The 17,117-nt window shown below is 41.7% G+C and overlaps 1 long non-coding RNA gene across 1 annotated transcript; it reads right to left on the bottom strand.

Moving 5' to 3' along the window:
• Positions 1-1,972: 1,972 nt before the first annotated feature.
• Positions 1,973-15,640, bottom strand: LOC139182217 (uncharacterized). Its single transcript, XR_011565841.1, has 2 exons — positions 14,154-15,640; positions 1,973-13,278 (listed from the first exon to the last, which is right to left on the bottom strand). It is a non-coding gene; the product is annotated as an uncharacterized lncRNA (long non-coding RNA).
• Positions 15,641-17,117: the final 1,477 nt, after the last annotated feature.

Here is a 17,117-nt window from a genome sequence, read left to right as displayed (position 1 = left end):
GATTAAAAAAGCAGGCACAGAGTGGACAAATGACTTCAGAGAAGGTGAGTAACTTACCTAAAGCATTATGTCTGATAAGTGAGGTAGCCAGGATTCAAATCCACGCAGTCTGGCTCTCGAGTCTATGCCTGCAGTCACTGTGCTGACTCTGAAGGTGGTGTAGGACCTACCGATCTGTATTTCCAAAAGGCTCATTGAGGTCTCCTTTCTCACACATAGTGTATTTCCACTGCCTGCTCGACAGGGTTCCAGATCAGCATGTGCTGATTTGACACGGGTGAAACCCTGTGGTCAGGCCTAGCCTCATCTCTCACTTCTCTCCATACCACCTGCCTTAGCTCACCTACACCTCTTGTCCATGAGCAGCTCTGTGACAGAGCAGGGAGCATGACGTGAAGAGTCATGAGTTGGTTGTGAGTTCTGGCTCTGCAGTTTGTTGTCTCCAGAATAACCTTGATCACGTATTTAATAGTATCTGCTGCTACTGCCAAGTCACTTCAGTCGTGTCCGACTCTGTGCGATCCCATAGATGGCAGCCCACCAGGCTCCCCTGTCCCTGGGATTCTCCAGGCAAGAACACTGGAGTGGGTTGCCATTTCCTTCTCCAATGCATGAAAGTGAAAAGTGAAAGTGAAGTCGCTCAGTCGTGTCCGACTCTTAGTGACCCCATGGACTGCAGCCCACCAGGCTCCTCCGTCCATGGGATTTTCCAGGCAAGAGTACTGGAGTGGGGTGCCATTGCCTTCTTCTCTTCTTCTTAATAATATCTACCTATCAGAATTATCATGAGGAGTCAATGAAATAATGTAGATGAAGTATTTAATATAGTGCCTGGTACATGATATGTATTTTAACAGGAGGAAAAAATTATTGATGTGAAATTCTATTATTCCCAGCTTCAAACAGCTCACAGATGGCTGTTCATACTCATTGATGGTAGATAAATCCCCTGAAGACTATGCATTTTGATGTAGGGTGTGGAAAATAGTCAGTAAATAGTCACAGGAGTAAGCAGGAAAGAGCACTCACAGGGGCTGCAAATGGTCAGTAAACCCTTCTGGTAGAAGTTGCATTGAATTCAGCCTTGAAGGTGGAATTGGTTCATCCAAGTAGAAATGAATGGCTAAAGTACAGACAAATGCTTAAGAGCATGAAGCACACAGTATTTTGTGGTTGTGACTTTTGTTCGGTTAATATAGGCACCACCCAGAGGATCAGTGGGAGATATGTTTAAAAGGTAGCTTGAGGAATGATTAAAAGGGCCTTGAAATCCAGGCAAGGGAATATGAGATTTCTCCCTCCCTCCTTCTCTTTCTCTTACAACAGTAATAGCAGTTGCAACAGCAAAGACTAAAACCTCAAAAGGAAACCAGCCCAGGTACTAATCTGTGCTCTCAGATTAAAATTTAAAACCCAGGTCTCCTCATCCCACGTGTAGATGAAGGAGGCAGTGGCCATACAGACGGGTTCTGGCAAGTGTCTTTCTCTTACAACAAAGCTCTCCGAGGGCTGCCCGCTCTCAGGATGAATCACAGCAATTTGCCGTTCTGTGTTGCTGGAGACGTTTCAGTTCTATGAGCCAGTCAGTGCTCAAAGAACTCTGCCTTCATTTGGGCCAAGATTAAGAGAAAAGACTTGCGGGCACCAGAGGAGGTGTAGGCTGGGTACAAACCAGCCGGAGACTCAGAGGCCAGCACAGAGTGTGCTTGAACACCAACAGGGCCCAAAGTCTTGAGTCAGGCAAACAGCCAAAAAGTGTTTGATCTTTGTTGAACCTCCTTCCACAAAATTTTAAGGTTACATTCTATGTGTAGCTTTTCTTCCATGAGTTCAACTTTATTCTTTTATTAACAATTCTTAGTCATAGATAATTTCACACTTTTGTTTCATCAGTGTTATGCATAAATTGTCACAGTAACTATTATTTTAATTGATAGTATTAACAAACAATTCCATAAGATCAGTCTGATAGGGCACAGGTGATTTTTTTTTTTTTTTTAATCTGGTCTTTATCTAATCATTGTCACTCAAGTTTCAGATGTATAACATATTGTACATAAAGAAAGTCAATGATTACTATGATTATTTTATTTTTCTCCCTTTGTTTCTTGATGAGTCTGGCTAATGGTTTGTCAATTTTATTTATCCTTTCAAAGAACCAGCTTTTGGTTTTGTTGATTTTTGCTATGGTCTCTTTTGTTTCTTTTGCATTTATTTCTGCTCTAATTTTTAAGATTTCTTTCCTTCTACTAACCCTGGGATTCTTCATTTCTTCCTTTTCTAGTTGCTTTAGGTGTAGAGTTAGGTTATTTATTTGACTTTTTTCTTGTTTCTTGAGGTGTGCCTGTATTGCTATGAACTTTCCCCTTAGGACTGCTTTTACCGTGTCCCACAGGTTTTGGGTTGTTGTGTTTTCATTTTCATTCGTTTCTATGCAAATTTTGATTTCTTTTTTGATTTCTTCTGTGATTTGTTGGTTATTCAGCAGCGTGTTGTTCAGCCTCCATATGTTGGAATTTTTAATAGTTTTTCTCCTGTAATTGAGATCTAATCTTACTGCATTGTGGTTAGAAAAGATGCTTGGAATGATTTCTATTTTTTTGAATTTACCAAGACTAGATTTATGGCCCAGGATGTGATCTATCCTGGAGAAGGTTCCATGTGCGCTTGAGAGAAAGGTGAAATTCATTGTTTTGGGATGAAATGTCCTATAGCTATCAATTAGGTCTAACTGGTCTATTGTATCATTTAAAGTTTGTGTTTCCTTGTTAATTTTCTGTTTAGTTGATCTATCCATAGGTGTGAGTGGGGTATTAAAGTCTCCCACTATTATTGTGTTATTGTTAATTTCTCCTTTCATACTTGTTAGCATTTGTCTTACATACTGCGGTGCTCCCATGTTGGGTGCATATATATTTATAATTGTTATATCTTCTTCTTGGATTGATCCTTTGATCATTATGTAGTGACCTTCTTTGTCTCTTTTCACAGCCTTTGTTTTAAAGTCTAATTTATCTGATACGAGTATTGTGACTCCTGATTTCTTTTGGTCCCTATTTGCATGGAAAATTTTTTTCCAGCCCTTCACTTTCAGTCTGTGTGTGTCCCCTGTTTTGAGATGGGTCTCTTGTAGACAACATATGTAGGGGTCTTGTTTTTGTATCCATTCAGCCAGTCTTTGTCTTTTGGTTGGGACATTCAACCCATTTACGTTTAAGGTAATTACTGATAAGTATGATCCCGTTGCCATTTACTTTATTGTTTTGGGTTCGAGTTTATACACCATTTTTGTGTTTCCTGTCTAGAGAATATCCTTTAGTATTTGTTGGAGAGCTGGTTTGGTGGTGCAGAATTCTCTCAGCTTTTGCTTGTCTGAAAAGCTTTTGATTTCTCCTTCATACTTAAATGAGATCCTTGCTGGGTACAATAATCTGGGCTGTAGGTTATTTTCTTTCATCATTTTAAGTATGTCTTGCCATTCCCTCCTGGCTTGAAGAGTTTCTATTGAAAGATCAGCTGTTATCCTTATGGGAATTCCCTTGTGTGTTATTTGTTGTTTTTCCCTTGCTGCTTTTAATATTTGTTCTTTGTGTTTGATCTTTGTTAATTTGATTAATACGTGTCTTGGAGTGTTTCTCCTTGGGTTTATCCTGTTTGGGACTCTCTGGGTTTCTTGGACTTGGGTGATTATTTCCTTCCCCATTTTAGGGAAGTTTTCAACTATTATCTCCTCAAGTATTTTCTCATGGTCTTTCTTTTTGTCTTCTTCTTCTGGAACCCCTATGATTCGAATGTTGTAGCGTTTAATATTGTCCTGGAGGTCTCTGAGATTGTCCTCATTTCTTTTAATTCGTTTTTCTTTTATCCTCTCTGATTCATTTATTTCTACCATTCTATCTTCTAATTCACTAATCCTATCTTCTACCTCTGTTATTCTACTATTTGTTGCCTCCAGAGTGTTTTTAATTTCATTTATTGCATTATTCATTATATATTGACTCTTTTTTATTTCTTCTAGGTCCTTGTTAAACCTTTCTTGCATCTTCTCAATCCTTGTCTCCAGGCTATTTATCTGTGATTCCATTTTAATTTCAAGATTTTGGATCAATTTCACTATCATTATTTGGAATTCTTTATCAGGTAGATTCCCTATCTCTTCCTCTTTTGTTTGGTTTGGTGGGCATTTATCCTGTTCCTTTATCTGCTGGGTATTCCTTTGTCTCTTCATCTTGTTTAAATTGCTGAGTTTGGGAGTCCTTTCTGTATTCTGGCAGTTTGTGGAGTTCTCTTTATTGTGGCGTTTCCTCGCTGTGTGTGGGTTTGTACAGGTGGCTTGTCAAGGTTTCCTGGTTAGGGAAGCTTGTGTTGGTGTTCTGGTGGGTGGAGCTGTGTTTCTTCTCTTTGTTCAGTCGCGCTGTGGGGAGGGAGGGAGGGATGCTGCAAACAAATGACACTGGCGTGCGCCCGCAGTGCCTCAGCCACACTGGGTCTGCCCCCGCTCACGGCGCGTGTAGCCTCCCTGCCCACACTGCTCGGGCTCTAGGTTGTTCCGCCGGGAACAATCTGAGGCTGGCCCTGGGTTGCATGCACCTCCCAGGTCCAAGCCGCTCAGGTTCAGGCACTCAGGTAGTCCTCAGAGGCGCAGACTCAGTTGGGCCTGCATTTTGTGTTCTTTCCAGGTCCGAGCAGCTCAGGTGATGAGGTGTTTGGCGAGCGCCAATGCTGCGACTTATCGCCTCCCCGCCACTCGGTTATCTGGGTGTAAAACCGGCGCACCTTCTCAGGCAGATGTTGACCGTCCAGACCCCCAATAAATTTTAGTTAGCAAAGAAGCCAGTTTTATAGATAATGTCTCTCTGGGGCTGCGATTGCCCCCCTCCGGCTCTGGCTGCCTGTCACCGGAGGGGGAAGGTCCGCAGCCGGCTATCTCTGTTCAGTTCTTTGCTCCGTGCGCGGGCTGGCGGTGTCCTAGGTTAGGGCCGGCTTTTCGCATGGTAGATATCCCACAGTCTGGTTTGCTAGCCCAAATTATTTCGCTCAGATAGTGCTCAGGGTATTCAGGCCAGACTCCCACTCTCAGCGATGCAGCCCACGCCGCGCCTCCCTGCCCAGCCCCCGCTTGCTAATGGCGGATGCAGGCGTCTGCGCTGCTTCTCCGCTGGGGGAGTTACCGTAGGGCTCGCAATCTGCGAGTTTTAATTGTTTGTTTATTTTTTCTCCCTGTTATGTTACCCTCTGTGCTTCCAAAGCTCGGCACGGATTCGGCAGTGAGAAGGTTTCCTGGTGTTTGGAAACTTCTCTCTTTTTAAGACTCCCTTCCCGGGATGGAACTCCGTCCCTCCCTCTTTTGTCTCTTTTATTGTCTTTAATATTTTTTCCTACCTCCTTTCAAAGAGTTGGGTTGCTTTTCTGGGTGCCTGATGTCCCCTGCCGGCATTCAGAAGTTGTTTTGTGGAATTTACTCGACGTTTAAATGCTCTTTTGATGAATTTGTGGGGGAGAAAGTGTTTTCCCCGTCCTACTCCTCTGCCATCTTGGCGCCTCCCTCCACAGGTGATTTTTTAAGTTGAAATACATCTCACTAAAAAAAATGTACAAATCATAAGCATCAGTTCAGTTCAGTTCAGTCGCTCAGTTGTGTCTGACTCTTTTCGACCCCATGAATCGCAGCACGCCAGGCCTCCCTGTCCATCACCAACTCCCGGAGTTCACTCAGACTCACGTCCATCGAGTCAGTGATGCCATCCAGCCATCTCATCCTCTGTCGTCCCCTTCTCCTCCTGCCCCCAATCCCTCCCAGCATCAGAGTCTTTTCCAATGAGTCAACACTTCGCATGAGGTGGCCAAAGTACTGGAGTTTCAGCTTTAGCATCATTCCTTCCAAAGAAATCCCAGGGTTGATCTCCTTCAGAATGGACTGGTTGGAACTCCTTGCAGTCCAAGGGACTCTCAAGAGTCTTCTCCAACACCATAGTTCAAAAGCATCAATTCTTCGGCGCTCAGCTTTCTTCACAGTCCAACTCTCACATCCATACATGACCACAGGAAAAACCATAGCCTTGACTAGACGGACCTTTGTTGGCAAAGTAATGTCTCTGCTTTTGAATATGCTATCTAGGTTGGTCACAACTTTCCTTCCAAGGAGTAAGCATCTTTTAATTTCATGCTGCAGTCACCATCTGCAGTGCTTTTAACTTTATATAATCTATCACCATAATCAATAGGACATTTTTAGCACCTCCCAAAGCCAAGCACAGGCCTGTTTTCCAAAACTGCTTTCTCCCTATTTAACTACTACACAGACTTCCAAAGCTATAGTTTTGTTTTTGACCTTATATCAATGAAATCATGCAGTATATATATTCTTTTGCATTGGATTTCTGTGCTCAAAATAATGTTTGTGAGATTTGTTCATGTTGTATGTTTCCATGGTTTTTTTCATCATAATTGCTGAAGACGATTTCACTGAATGAGTATACCATAATTTCTATTATGAATGGGCTTTTGGGTTGCTTCCAACTTGGGGCAGTTTCAAATAATGCTGCACTCAACACTCTCATAAATGGCTTTGTACACCTATGCTTGCACTTCTGTTGTGTACATGCCTAGGAGGAGAGCTGCTGGTTACAGGATAGGTGTCTGTTTCAGTGTGTATTTCCTTGATTACTGATAAGGTTGAGCACCTTTGATAGGTGTATCAGCTATTTGGATATCTTCTTTCGTAGACAAGATATACTGAATTATATACTTTACTTACTGATTTGGAAAAAGGTTTTCACATATTCTGAATACAAGTCCTTTGTAAAATATGTCACATGTATCTTCTACTCTGTGGCTTACTTTTTCACTCTTTTAGTGATGTCATTTGATAAACAAAAGTTCTTAATTTGAATGTAGTCCAATTTATCAATATTCCCTTTGTTGTTGATGAGTATATTTCATTTAATAAGTACTTTTCTCTACCTTCACATCATGAAGATTTTTTTTAATTTTATCTTATAGAAATGTCACATTTAGAGCTACCATCAATTGAAAATTGATTTTTATGTATGTTGTGACATAATAATAAAGTTTCTTTTCTTTTTCCCACACAGTTATCCAAAAGACAACACTGATTGAACTATCCTCTCCCCACTGCTTTTTTAGTGTAGACTTGTAAGATCACATGTCCAAGTATGTGTGGATCTATTTCAGGACTCTTAGTCTATTTGTCTACATTTACACCCATATCACACTTAGTATTGACATCTAGAGTGCAACTTCTGTCACCTTATTCTTTCATAGTAGCCCTTTTTATTTCCATATATATTTCAGGAGCAGCTCATGAGTTTTTTATAAAAAATGTTACTGTGATTTTGATCAGGACTGTAAATCATGGAGTTAATGTCTCATAGGGTTTTTCAATGTATGCTGCTGCTAAGTCACTTCAGTCATGTCCAACTCTGTGTGACCCCAGAGATGGCAGCCTACCAGGCTCCCTCGTCCCTGGGATTCTCCAGGCAAGAACACTGGAGTGGGTTGCCATTTCCTTCTCCAATGCATGAAAGTGAAAAGTGAAAGTGAAGTCGCTCAGTCGTGTCTTACTCTTAGTGACCCCATGGACTGCAGCCTACCAGGCTCCTCCATCCATGGGATTTTCCAGGCAAAGTACTGGAGTGGGGTGCCACTGCCTTCTCCCTTTTCAATGTATAAACATTGGCTATTTCTCTACTTATCTAGGTCCTCATTAATTTCTCTCAATATTGTATTATCGTCTGAGCAGAGTTCTTACATGTATTCTGTAAGATTTATTCATAGGTATTTGGTGCTTTTGTTGCTACTGTAATGGTATGTGTTTAAAATTTTTATTTTCTAATTTTTACTGCTGTAATTGATTTTGTACCTTGACTTTGTATTCACAAACTATGCTAAACTCACTTATTATTTCTGGTAATTTAATTGTAAATTGATGTTTACTTCATAGAACAATATTTGTAAGTAATAACAGTTTTACTTCTTCTCTACATTCATTGTATCTTTTATTTTCTGTTCTTGTTGCACTTGCTAGGATTTCTGTAAAATGCTTCACAGAAGTGGTGATATTGGGCACACTAGTCTTATCTCTAGTCTCAAAGAGAAAGCTTTCAACATTTCACTATATGGTTTTTTTTTTTTTAACTAACCCTTATGAAACTAAGGAAATTCTTTTCTATTTCTAGTTTATAAGTTTTTTTCTCATGAATAGATGTTGAATTTAATTAAATATTTCATCTATTGAAATGTCCAAAAGATTTATAGCTTTCTTACTCTTAATACAGTGAATTACACTGCCTGTTTTTTTAAATGTTAAACTACTCTTGCATTTCTACAAAAGATGCAACTTGATTTTGATGAATTGTACTTTTTATATATTGCTGGATTGAGTTTGCTAATATTTTCTTTGGAATACTCACACCTATGTTCATGAGTAATATTTGCCTATGATTTTTGACATCAAGCTTATGGTATCAAGGTTATATGATCTCATAAAACAAATTGAGAAGTTTTTCCTCTTTACTCTCTGTAATAGTTTTCATGGAATTAGGATTATTCTTTCTTACATGTTTGGTGTAATTCACTAGTGAAGCCAAACTGTTCTTTCTGGGAAAGACATGTGGAATTAGATTTTTAAAAAATATCTATAGGAAAATTCATATATTCTATGTCTTCTTGGGTCAATTTCAGTAAGTAATGATTTTAAGGAATTTGTCAGTTCAGTTTAGTCGCTCAGTCATGTCCGACTCTGCAACCCCACAAACTGCGGCACGCCAGGCCTCCCTGTCCATCACCAACTTCCAGAGTTCACTCAAACTCACGTCCATTGAGTCGGTGATGCCATCCAGCCATCTTATCCTCTCTAGTCCCCTTCTCCTCCTGCCCCCAATTCCTCCCAGCATCAGAGTCTTTTCCAATGAGTCAACTCTTCACATGAGGTGGCCAAAGTATTGGAGTTTCAGCTTTAGCATCAGTCCTTCCAAAGAACACCTAGGACTGATCTCCTTTAGAATGGACAGGTTGGATCTCCTTGCAGTCCAAGGGACTCTTGAGAGTCTTCTCCAACACCACATGTCATAAAATTTCAAACTGATTGGCGAAAATTGTTTATATTTTCCTCTTGTTAATTTTGTAGCATTAGTTGAGTTTAAGCAAACTGCCTTTGTAGCACCTAGCACAGTGTCTATTAGCTGTTAGCATTCAATAAATTACTTGAGGAATGATGGAGAAACACATGACACATTGACCAAATGCTACTTCAGTCAGTTCAGTCGCTCAGTAGTGTCCGACTCTTTGCAATCACATGGACTGCAGTATGCCAGGCTTCCCTATCCATCACCAACTCCCAGAGCTTACTCAGACTCATGTCCATTGAGTCAGTGATGCCATCCAACCATCTCATCCTCAGTTGTTCCCTTCTCCTCCTGCCTTCAATTCATCCCAGTGTCAGGGTCTTTTCCAAGGAATCAGTTCTTTACATCAGGTGGCTGAAGTATTGGAGTTTCAGCTTCAGCATCAGTCCTTGCAACAAATATTCAGGACTGATTTCCTTTAGGATTGACTGGTTGGATCTCCTTGCAGTCCAAGGGACTCTCAAGAGTCTTCTCCAACACCACAGTTTAAAAGCATCAATTCTTCGCTGCCCAGCTTTCTTTATAGTCCAACTCTCACATCCATACATGACCACTGGAAAAACCATAGCCTTGACTAGATGGACCTCTGTTGGCAAAGTAATGTCTCTGGTTTTTAATATGCTGTCTAGGGTGGTCATAGCTTTCTTTCAAGGAGCAAGCATCTTTTCATTTCATGGCTACAGTCACAATTCTCAGTGATTTTGGAGCCCAAGAAAATAAAGTCTTTCACTGTTTCCATTGTTTCCCCATCTTTTTGCCATGAAGTGATGGGACCAGATGCCATGATCTTAGTTTTCTGAATGTTCAGTTTTAAGCCAACTTTTTCACTCTCCTCTTTCACTTTCATCAAGAGGCTCTTTAGTTCTTCACTTTCTGCCATAAGGGTGGTGTCATCTGCATATCTGAGGTTATTGATATTTCTCCTGGCAATCTTGATTCCAGCTTGTGCTTTGTCCAGCCCAGTACTTCACATGATGTAATCTGAATATAAGTTAAATAAGCAGGATGACAATATTCAGCCTTGATGTACTCCTTTCCCTATTTAGAACCAGTCTGTTGTTCCATGTCCAGTTCTAAATGTTGCTTCTTGATCTGCATACAGATTTCTCAGAAGGCAGATCAGGTGGTCTGGTATTCCCGTCTCTTGAAGAATCTTCCACAGTTTGCTGTGATCCACACAGTCAAAGGTTTTGGCATAGTCAATAAAGCAGATGTTTTTCTGGAACTCTCTTGCTTTTTCTATGATACAAAAGATGTTGGCAATTTGATCTCTGGTTCCTCTGCCTTTTCTAAATCCAGCTTGAACATCTGAAGTTCATAGTTCATGTACTATTGAAGCCTGGCTTGGAGAATTTTGAGCATTACTTTGCTAGTGTGTGAGAGAAGTGCAATTGTGTAGTAGTTTGAGCATTCTTTGGCATTGCCTTTTTTTGGGGATTGGAATGAAAACTGACCTTTTCCAGTCCTGTGGCCACTGCTGAGTTTTCCACGTTTGCTGGTATATTGAGTACAGCACTTTCACAGCATCATCTTTTAGGATTTGAAACAGCTCAACTGGAATTCCATCACCTCCACTAGCTTTGTTCATAGTGATGCTTCCTAAGGCCTACTTGACTTCACAATTCAGGATGTCTTGCTCTAGATGAGAGATAACCATCATGGTTATCTGGGTCATGAAGATCTTTTTAGTATAGTTCTGTGTATTCTTGCCACCTCTTCTTAATATCTTCTGCCTCTGTTAGGTCCATACCATTTCTGTCCTTCATTGTGCCCATCTTTGCATGAAATGTTCCCTTGGTATCTCTTAATTTTCTTGAAAAGATCTCTAGTCTTTCCCATTCTATTATTTTCCTCTGTTTCTTTGCATTGATAGCTGAGGAAGACTTTCTTATCTCTCCTTGCTATTCTTTGGAACTCTGCATTCAAATGGGTATATCTTTCCTTTTCTCCTTTGCCTTTCTATTCTCTTCTTTTCACAGCTATTTTTAAGGCCTCCTCAGACAACTATTTTGCCTTTTTCCATTTCTTTTTCTTGGGGATGGCCTCGATCCCTGCCTCCTGTACAATGTCATGAACCTCCATCCATAGTTCTTCAGGAACTCTGTCTATCAGATCTAATCCCTTGAACCTATTTTTCACTTCCACTGTATAATTGTAAGGGATTTGACTTAGCTCATACTTGAATGATCTAGTAGTTTTCCACACTTTCTTCAATTTAAGTCTGAATTTTGCAATAAGGAGTTCATGATCTGAGCCACAGTCAGCTCTCAGTCTTGTTTTTGCTGACTGTATAGAGCTTCTCCATCTTTGGCTGCAAAGAATATAATCAGTCTGATTTCGGTGTTGACCATCTGGTGATGTCCATATGTAGAGTCTTCTCTTGTGTTGTTGGAAGAGGGTGTTTGCTATGACCAGTGCGTTTTCTTGGCAAAACTCTATTAGCCTTTGCCCTGCTTCATTCTGTACTCCAAGGCCAAATTTGCCTGTTACTCCAGGTGTTTCTTGACTTCCTACTTTTGCATTCCAGTCCCATGTAATGAAAAGGACATCTTTTTTGGGTGTTAGTTCTAGAAGGTCTTGTAGGTCTTCACAGAACCATTCATCTTCAACTTCTTCAGCATTACTGGTCGGGGCATAGACTTGGATTACTGTGATATTGAATGGTTTGCCTTGGAAACAAATGAGATCATTCTGTCATTTTTGAGATTGCTACTTACTGTCATGTTAAGCTGGGAAGCACACAGTTGAAGGAGACCCTTGTACATGCAGGGAGCCTGTCTTTGAGGCTAAGGCCTCAAAAGACATAGGATATGTCAAACCTATCAGACATAACACCATCATGTTAAGTACACATTTGTTAACTCCCCCTTCGCTATCTTGAAAGAAATTCACAAATAGTCTAAAGTTTTAGAAAATAATACAATATCCCCTTGAATAGAAAATCAACAAATGAAAAGTAATTTATAATAAAAGCATATGCATTTTTACCTAGAGATGCTCAGGCATGGCTACACTAGAAACACAATAAAGTTGGCAGATGCTAGGTCCTAGTTATAATGAGCAAATCTGTATCTGTGAGACGACAACACTCAAATAATGATTACTATTATGTATATTTAACATTTTGAGATTAAGACTAAATGAGCATACGTGTGTGTGTGTGTGTGTGTGTGTGTATAAGTAGCATCAGTATGAATGCAACAGCTGCAAATGCAGACTGATACAGGTGTATTACATTGCTAGCTCAGATACCAGAAGTACTGTTGTTCATAATGGAATAGTCTAAAAAGTGAAAGTGTTAGTCTCTCAGTCATGTCCAACTCTTTACGACCCTATAGACTGTAGCCTGCCAGGCTCCTCTGTCATAGATTACTCCATGCAAGAATACTGCAATGGGTAACCATTCCCTTCTCCAGGGGGTCTTCCCCCACTGGGGATCAAACCCAGGTCTCTTGTATTGTAGAGTCCTTACTGTCTGAACCACCAGAGAAGCCCAGAATATTCCAAAGTGAGGGACAATTCTTGGTAAAGTTCTGAAACAAATGATGTGCAATCTTCTCTTACTTTATATGGGAGTTGCATTCCTAGGGAATTCAGTATATGTCAAAACCTTGTAAAACTTTCTTTTAAGTGTATGTGAAATAGAGTTAGGTGCTAGGCTCTTGTAACCATAGAGATTTTTATATCCATATAGTTCTAATGGGACATTTGTAATTTGTGTGGGTCTGTCTCCCTTTGACCAGTTTATCTCAATAGCACCCCCCAATTATTGCAGTAATCAATCCCCCCACATCCAACAGCATTTCCAATAGCCCCCACCTCCAGCAGGAAGCACACATCCTTTCTGAGAACCTGCAGTCTGTTCCTCTCAGGTAGAGCTGCCTCTTAGCCCACTGTCTCTCCCAAACTCTGCGGAAGCACCACACAGACCCTGAAGGATACAGTTAGCCTCTTAGGATTCTAAACTTACACCACCTTTATATTTATTTTATGATTGAATCACCTGTACATTTATTTTTATTATTATTCTTAAAATTACTTACCATCGTCCCAAAAGGATGTTTTGGCGAGTGGTGTGACCACCCGATGTGAAGAGCCAACTTACTGGAAAAGACCCTGATGCTGGGAAAGACTGAGGGCAAAAGAAGAAGGGGGTGAGAGAGGATGAGATAGTTGGATGGCATCACTGACTCAGTGGACATGAGTTTGGGCAAACTCAGGGAGATAATGAAGGACAGGGAGGCCTGGTATGCTGCAGTTCATGGGGTCACAGAGAGTCAGACATGACTTTGTGACTGAACAACAACAAAAAGAGGTATGCTCATAAACAGGGGGTAAAAATCTGGTGTGGTGAAGAGTGAGATGAAAACAAGCAGGCAGAGTGAAGCTTGGGGTGAAGCTAATACCTAAAGCACACACTTCCAAGGTCTGCACACTTTCTACATGTGAGAGGTAGCATGGAAGCTGGGTTGTTAATGTAAAGAGAGACACTTGATCAGTTACACAATCAATTCCATTCTCCGTGAGATAAAAACAAAGTAAGAACGTGGGCTCTGGAGCTGGACTTCTCAGATTCACCTTGACTCCGGTCTTACTAGCTTTGGGACCTTGAGTAAATCACCGTGTGCTTCAGCCCTCTTGCCTATAAACAGGATAATAACAATAATATTCTAGAATACCTACCACATGGTATTTGGGAGGATTAGAAAAGTTGATGTTTATAAAGCGCCTAAAACAGTATACAGTAGCTAGCCGTATATATTATATGAGCATTTGCCAAACAGACAGGCTGAAACAGTTGCTCAGAGAAAACACTGCTTTTCCTAGCAGTGTCTCTCAGTGGTGTGGGATTGAGTTACCTAGGTTAGAGGCTCAGGGGAAATTCAGCATTCATTAACCCCAACCTGCTTGTACTACAGTGCAGGAGACTGTAACCAGAGAGTGGAAATCTAGTGGCCAAATTTGCATAGCTAAGCCAAGTCACTGGCTCCTGTCTGCTGTTCTTACCAACACTCCACGACTAGAGCTGGCCTAGGGAGGAGATGCAAAGGATGGGCCTACAGTCTCTGCATCCAGCATGTCTCCAGGTTCCAAGATCCTGCCTTCCCCCAACGGTCTTCTTACTTTCCAAACACCTGTTTCTCTGTAAGTACAGAAAGCAAAGAATGAAGGAAATCAAGTGAAAGTGATTCATAAACTCAAACACTCAAGGAACATGCAAATTCAAAATGGATTTCCTTTAAATACATCTCTAACTTTGGGTAGAAGGAGGAATGGCTAGGTAGAGGATAAAGGCTTTGGGAAGGATTTAAAATGCAATTGTCTGAGCTGGAAAAGTTCCACCACTTTCTGGTGAGACTGCACAGAAAGCTAAAGAGCCTCCATGCCTCTTTTTTTCCCTCATCTGTACCACAAGGATGATAATCATTGCTCATGGGATTGCTGTGAAGACTAAATGAAACAACATAAAGTGTCCAGCACCCTGCCTGGCACAGAGTCAGGAGCCAATAAATATGATCGGGTATCAGCAACCTACCAAAAGAGAGAGATTTTTCCTTTACTCTCCGAAAACAGGAGGCCATGTGTTATTCTACCCTAGAAAGATGTTATTTTGGTGTCTTTCTCCTCCACGAATCCAATTATCTAGTGGAGGGGAATGGGGGGGTGGGGTGGGAGAGACGGGCGCGGATCTTGGAAAGAAAGGATTTGAAAGCCAGTCACTGTCACTCTAGGCCCATGAGAAGCAGCACAAGGCAGCTTGGATGTGGCATTGAACCCAACTCAGTCACTCACTGTAGTGAGTTCTTGAGCGTTTTCTCTTCCCTCTCTGACCCTTAGACAAATATCTGTTCACTGTCCAGAATGTAATACCCATCAGGGTTTGCTATTGCTAGAGTGCTGATTACTGAATAAGAAACTCTGAAAAACTGAACAAGAAATATAGAAAGACAGCGTGAATCCCCCACTGGTGATAGTTCAGAAAGACTGGCAGCAAAGGACTTTGCAAGATGCACGCTTATAAACACATTCTCCTTTTATAAGGAACATTATAAAAGTCTATACAGTTCAGTCATAATAAGAAATATTGGAAAACTAAAAAAAAAAAAAATTATACCCTTAAAAATTCAATAACTCAATAGCTCCACTCTACTCAAACCTGTCTTGGGACAGAAAAGGCTTGTCTAATTGCAGATTTTAATTTTCAAAGGTACTGTGACCTGTATATGTGTGGGTGGCAGCTGCTGAGAGTTGCAGGCTCTCTGAACACACACAGGGTTGTGGGTTGCCAGATGGCTATTGTCTGAGAAGCAAGACGGGACGAGGGGCATCGACCATGAGCCAGCCAGTGCCTCTAATATGTCATTCAACACCCCCTGCCCTGTGTTAGGGAACCCTTTTCCCCACTCCTGCATTCTTGCCACTCCACAAAACAGGAATCTCTGCCCTCTTTGGGGTACTGGAAGTGTCAACTACAAATTGGCACTTGCCAAGAGCATCTGCTGGTAACTGAACAACAACAAGGAGAAGGCAATGGCACCCCACTCCAGTCCTCTTGCCTGGAAAACCCCATGGGTGGAGGAGCCTGGTGGGCTGCAGTCCATGGGGTCGAGAAGAGTCGGACACAACTGAAGTGACTTAGCAGCAGCAGCAGCAGAACTACAAGGGCCTTTGCCATATGCCGCTGCAGAGACTGAACCCCGTGCTCCTGCAGCTGTTGACCTTCAACATCCCCTGAGGGAGTTCAGGGTGGAGTGAAGCACTCTGTGCTCCAGGGAATCTGGTGGAACAGGTCTTTAGATAGTTAGATATTTTCAGGAACTGATTTCATAATCCTAATCCTTACATCTCTTCACATCTAAAGTGAAGTTAAGTCACTCAGTCATGTCCAACTCTTCAGGACCCCATGGACTGCAGCCTACCAGGCTCCTCCATCCATGCGATTTTCCAGGCAAGAGTACTGGAGTGGGGTGCCATTGCCTTCTCTTGTTCATATCTAGAAAAGCACTAAATCCCTTCATGGTGACATCAGCTCCATGAGACTAGTAGAAAACCTGTGAAGTAAATGCTTGATTGCACTGAACTCCCCCTTCACCAAAATCCTATATACTGACCTTCCCCCACTCTTTGGAGCAGTCTCTCAGAGCTATCTGAGGTGCTGTCTCCCGGGTTGCAGTCCTTATTTTGCCCCAATAAAATTTACCTTGCAACCCTCACGTTGTGCATCTTTTTTAGTCGACAGGAGTTAGCTTGTGCCCATCTTCCTCCCCCTCCTTCACTTCTTCCCAGGGCAGGGGGCTGGGGGAGGACCTCTCTTTTTGGTGAGGCTGGACTCACTGTTAGGCTGGCTGCATGTTAGATGCAGACTTTTTTTTTTACTTCTGCTTTCCTGTAGGAAGGAAGAACAGTTGGATCCCAGTCCACAGTTGAGGAGGATGTGTCTTTCTCCAGAATTCATTGGTTCAAGGTAAGTTCCCCACTCTCGTGTGTCTGAGCTATATTCCCATTTCTACCCACGTGCAGGTCCAGACTCGGTCAGAATCGTGTCATTTTGAAGGTCACTTGGTTGTAGGTCCAGCTGAAGTGCTCCAACATGAGTACCAATAAAGTTGCTCTTTTCATCTCTGTGCTGTGCTTAGTCCCTCAGTCGTGTCCAGCTCTTTGAGACCCCATGGAAGGTAGCCCATCAGGCTCCTCTGTCCATTGGGGATTCTCCAAGCAAGAATAATAGAGTGGGTAGCTGTTCCTTTCTCCAGATCTTCCCAACCCAGGGATCGAACCCAGGTCTTCCACATTTCAGGTGGGTTCTTTAACTGTCTGAGCCACCAGAGAAGCCCAAGAATTCTGGATTGGGTAGCCTATCCCTTCTCTAGGAGAACTTCCCAAGTCAGGAACTGAGCTGGGATCTCCTGCATTGCAGGTGGATTCTTTACCAGCTGATTGACTATAAATATGACTATTTTTAAACTGTTC

Source organism: Bos indicus, chromosome 3 (assembly GCF_029378745.1).
Source record: "Bos indicus isolate NIAB-ARS_2022 breed Sahiwal x Tharparkar chromosome 3, NIAB-ARS_B.indTharparkar_mat_pri_1.0, whole genome shotgun sequence".
Classification (NCBI taxonomy): domain Eukaryota; kingdom Metazoa; phylum Chordata; class Mammalia; order Artiodactyla; family Bovidae; genus Bos; species Bos indicus.
Note: the sequence above shows the minus strand (reverse complement) of the source record. Positions and strands in the feature narration are given on the sequence as shown.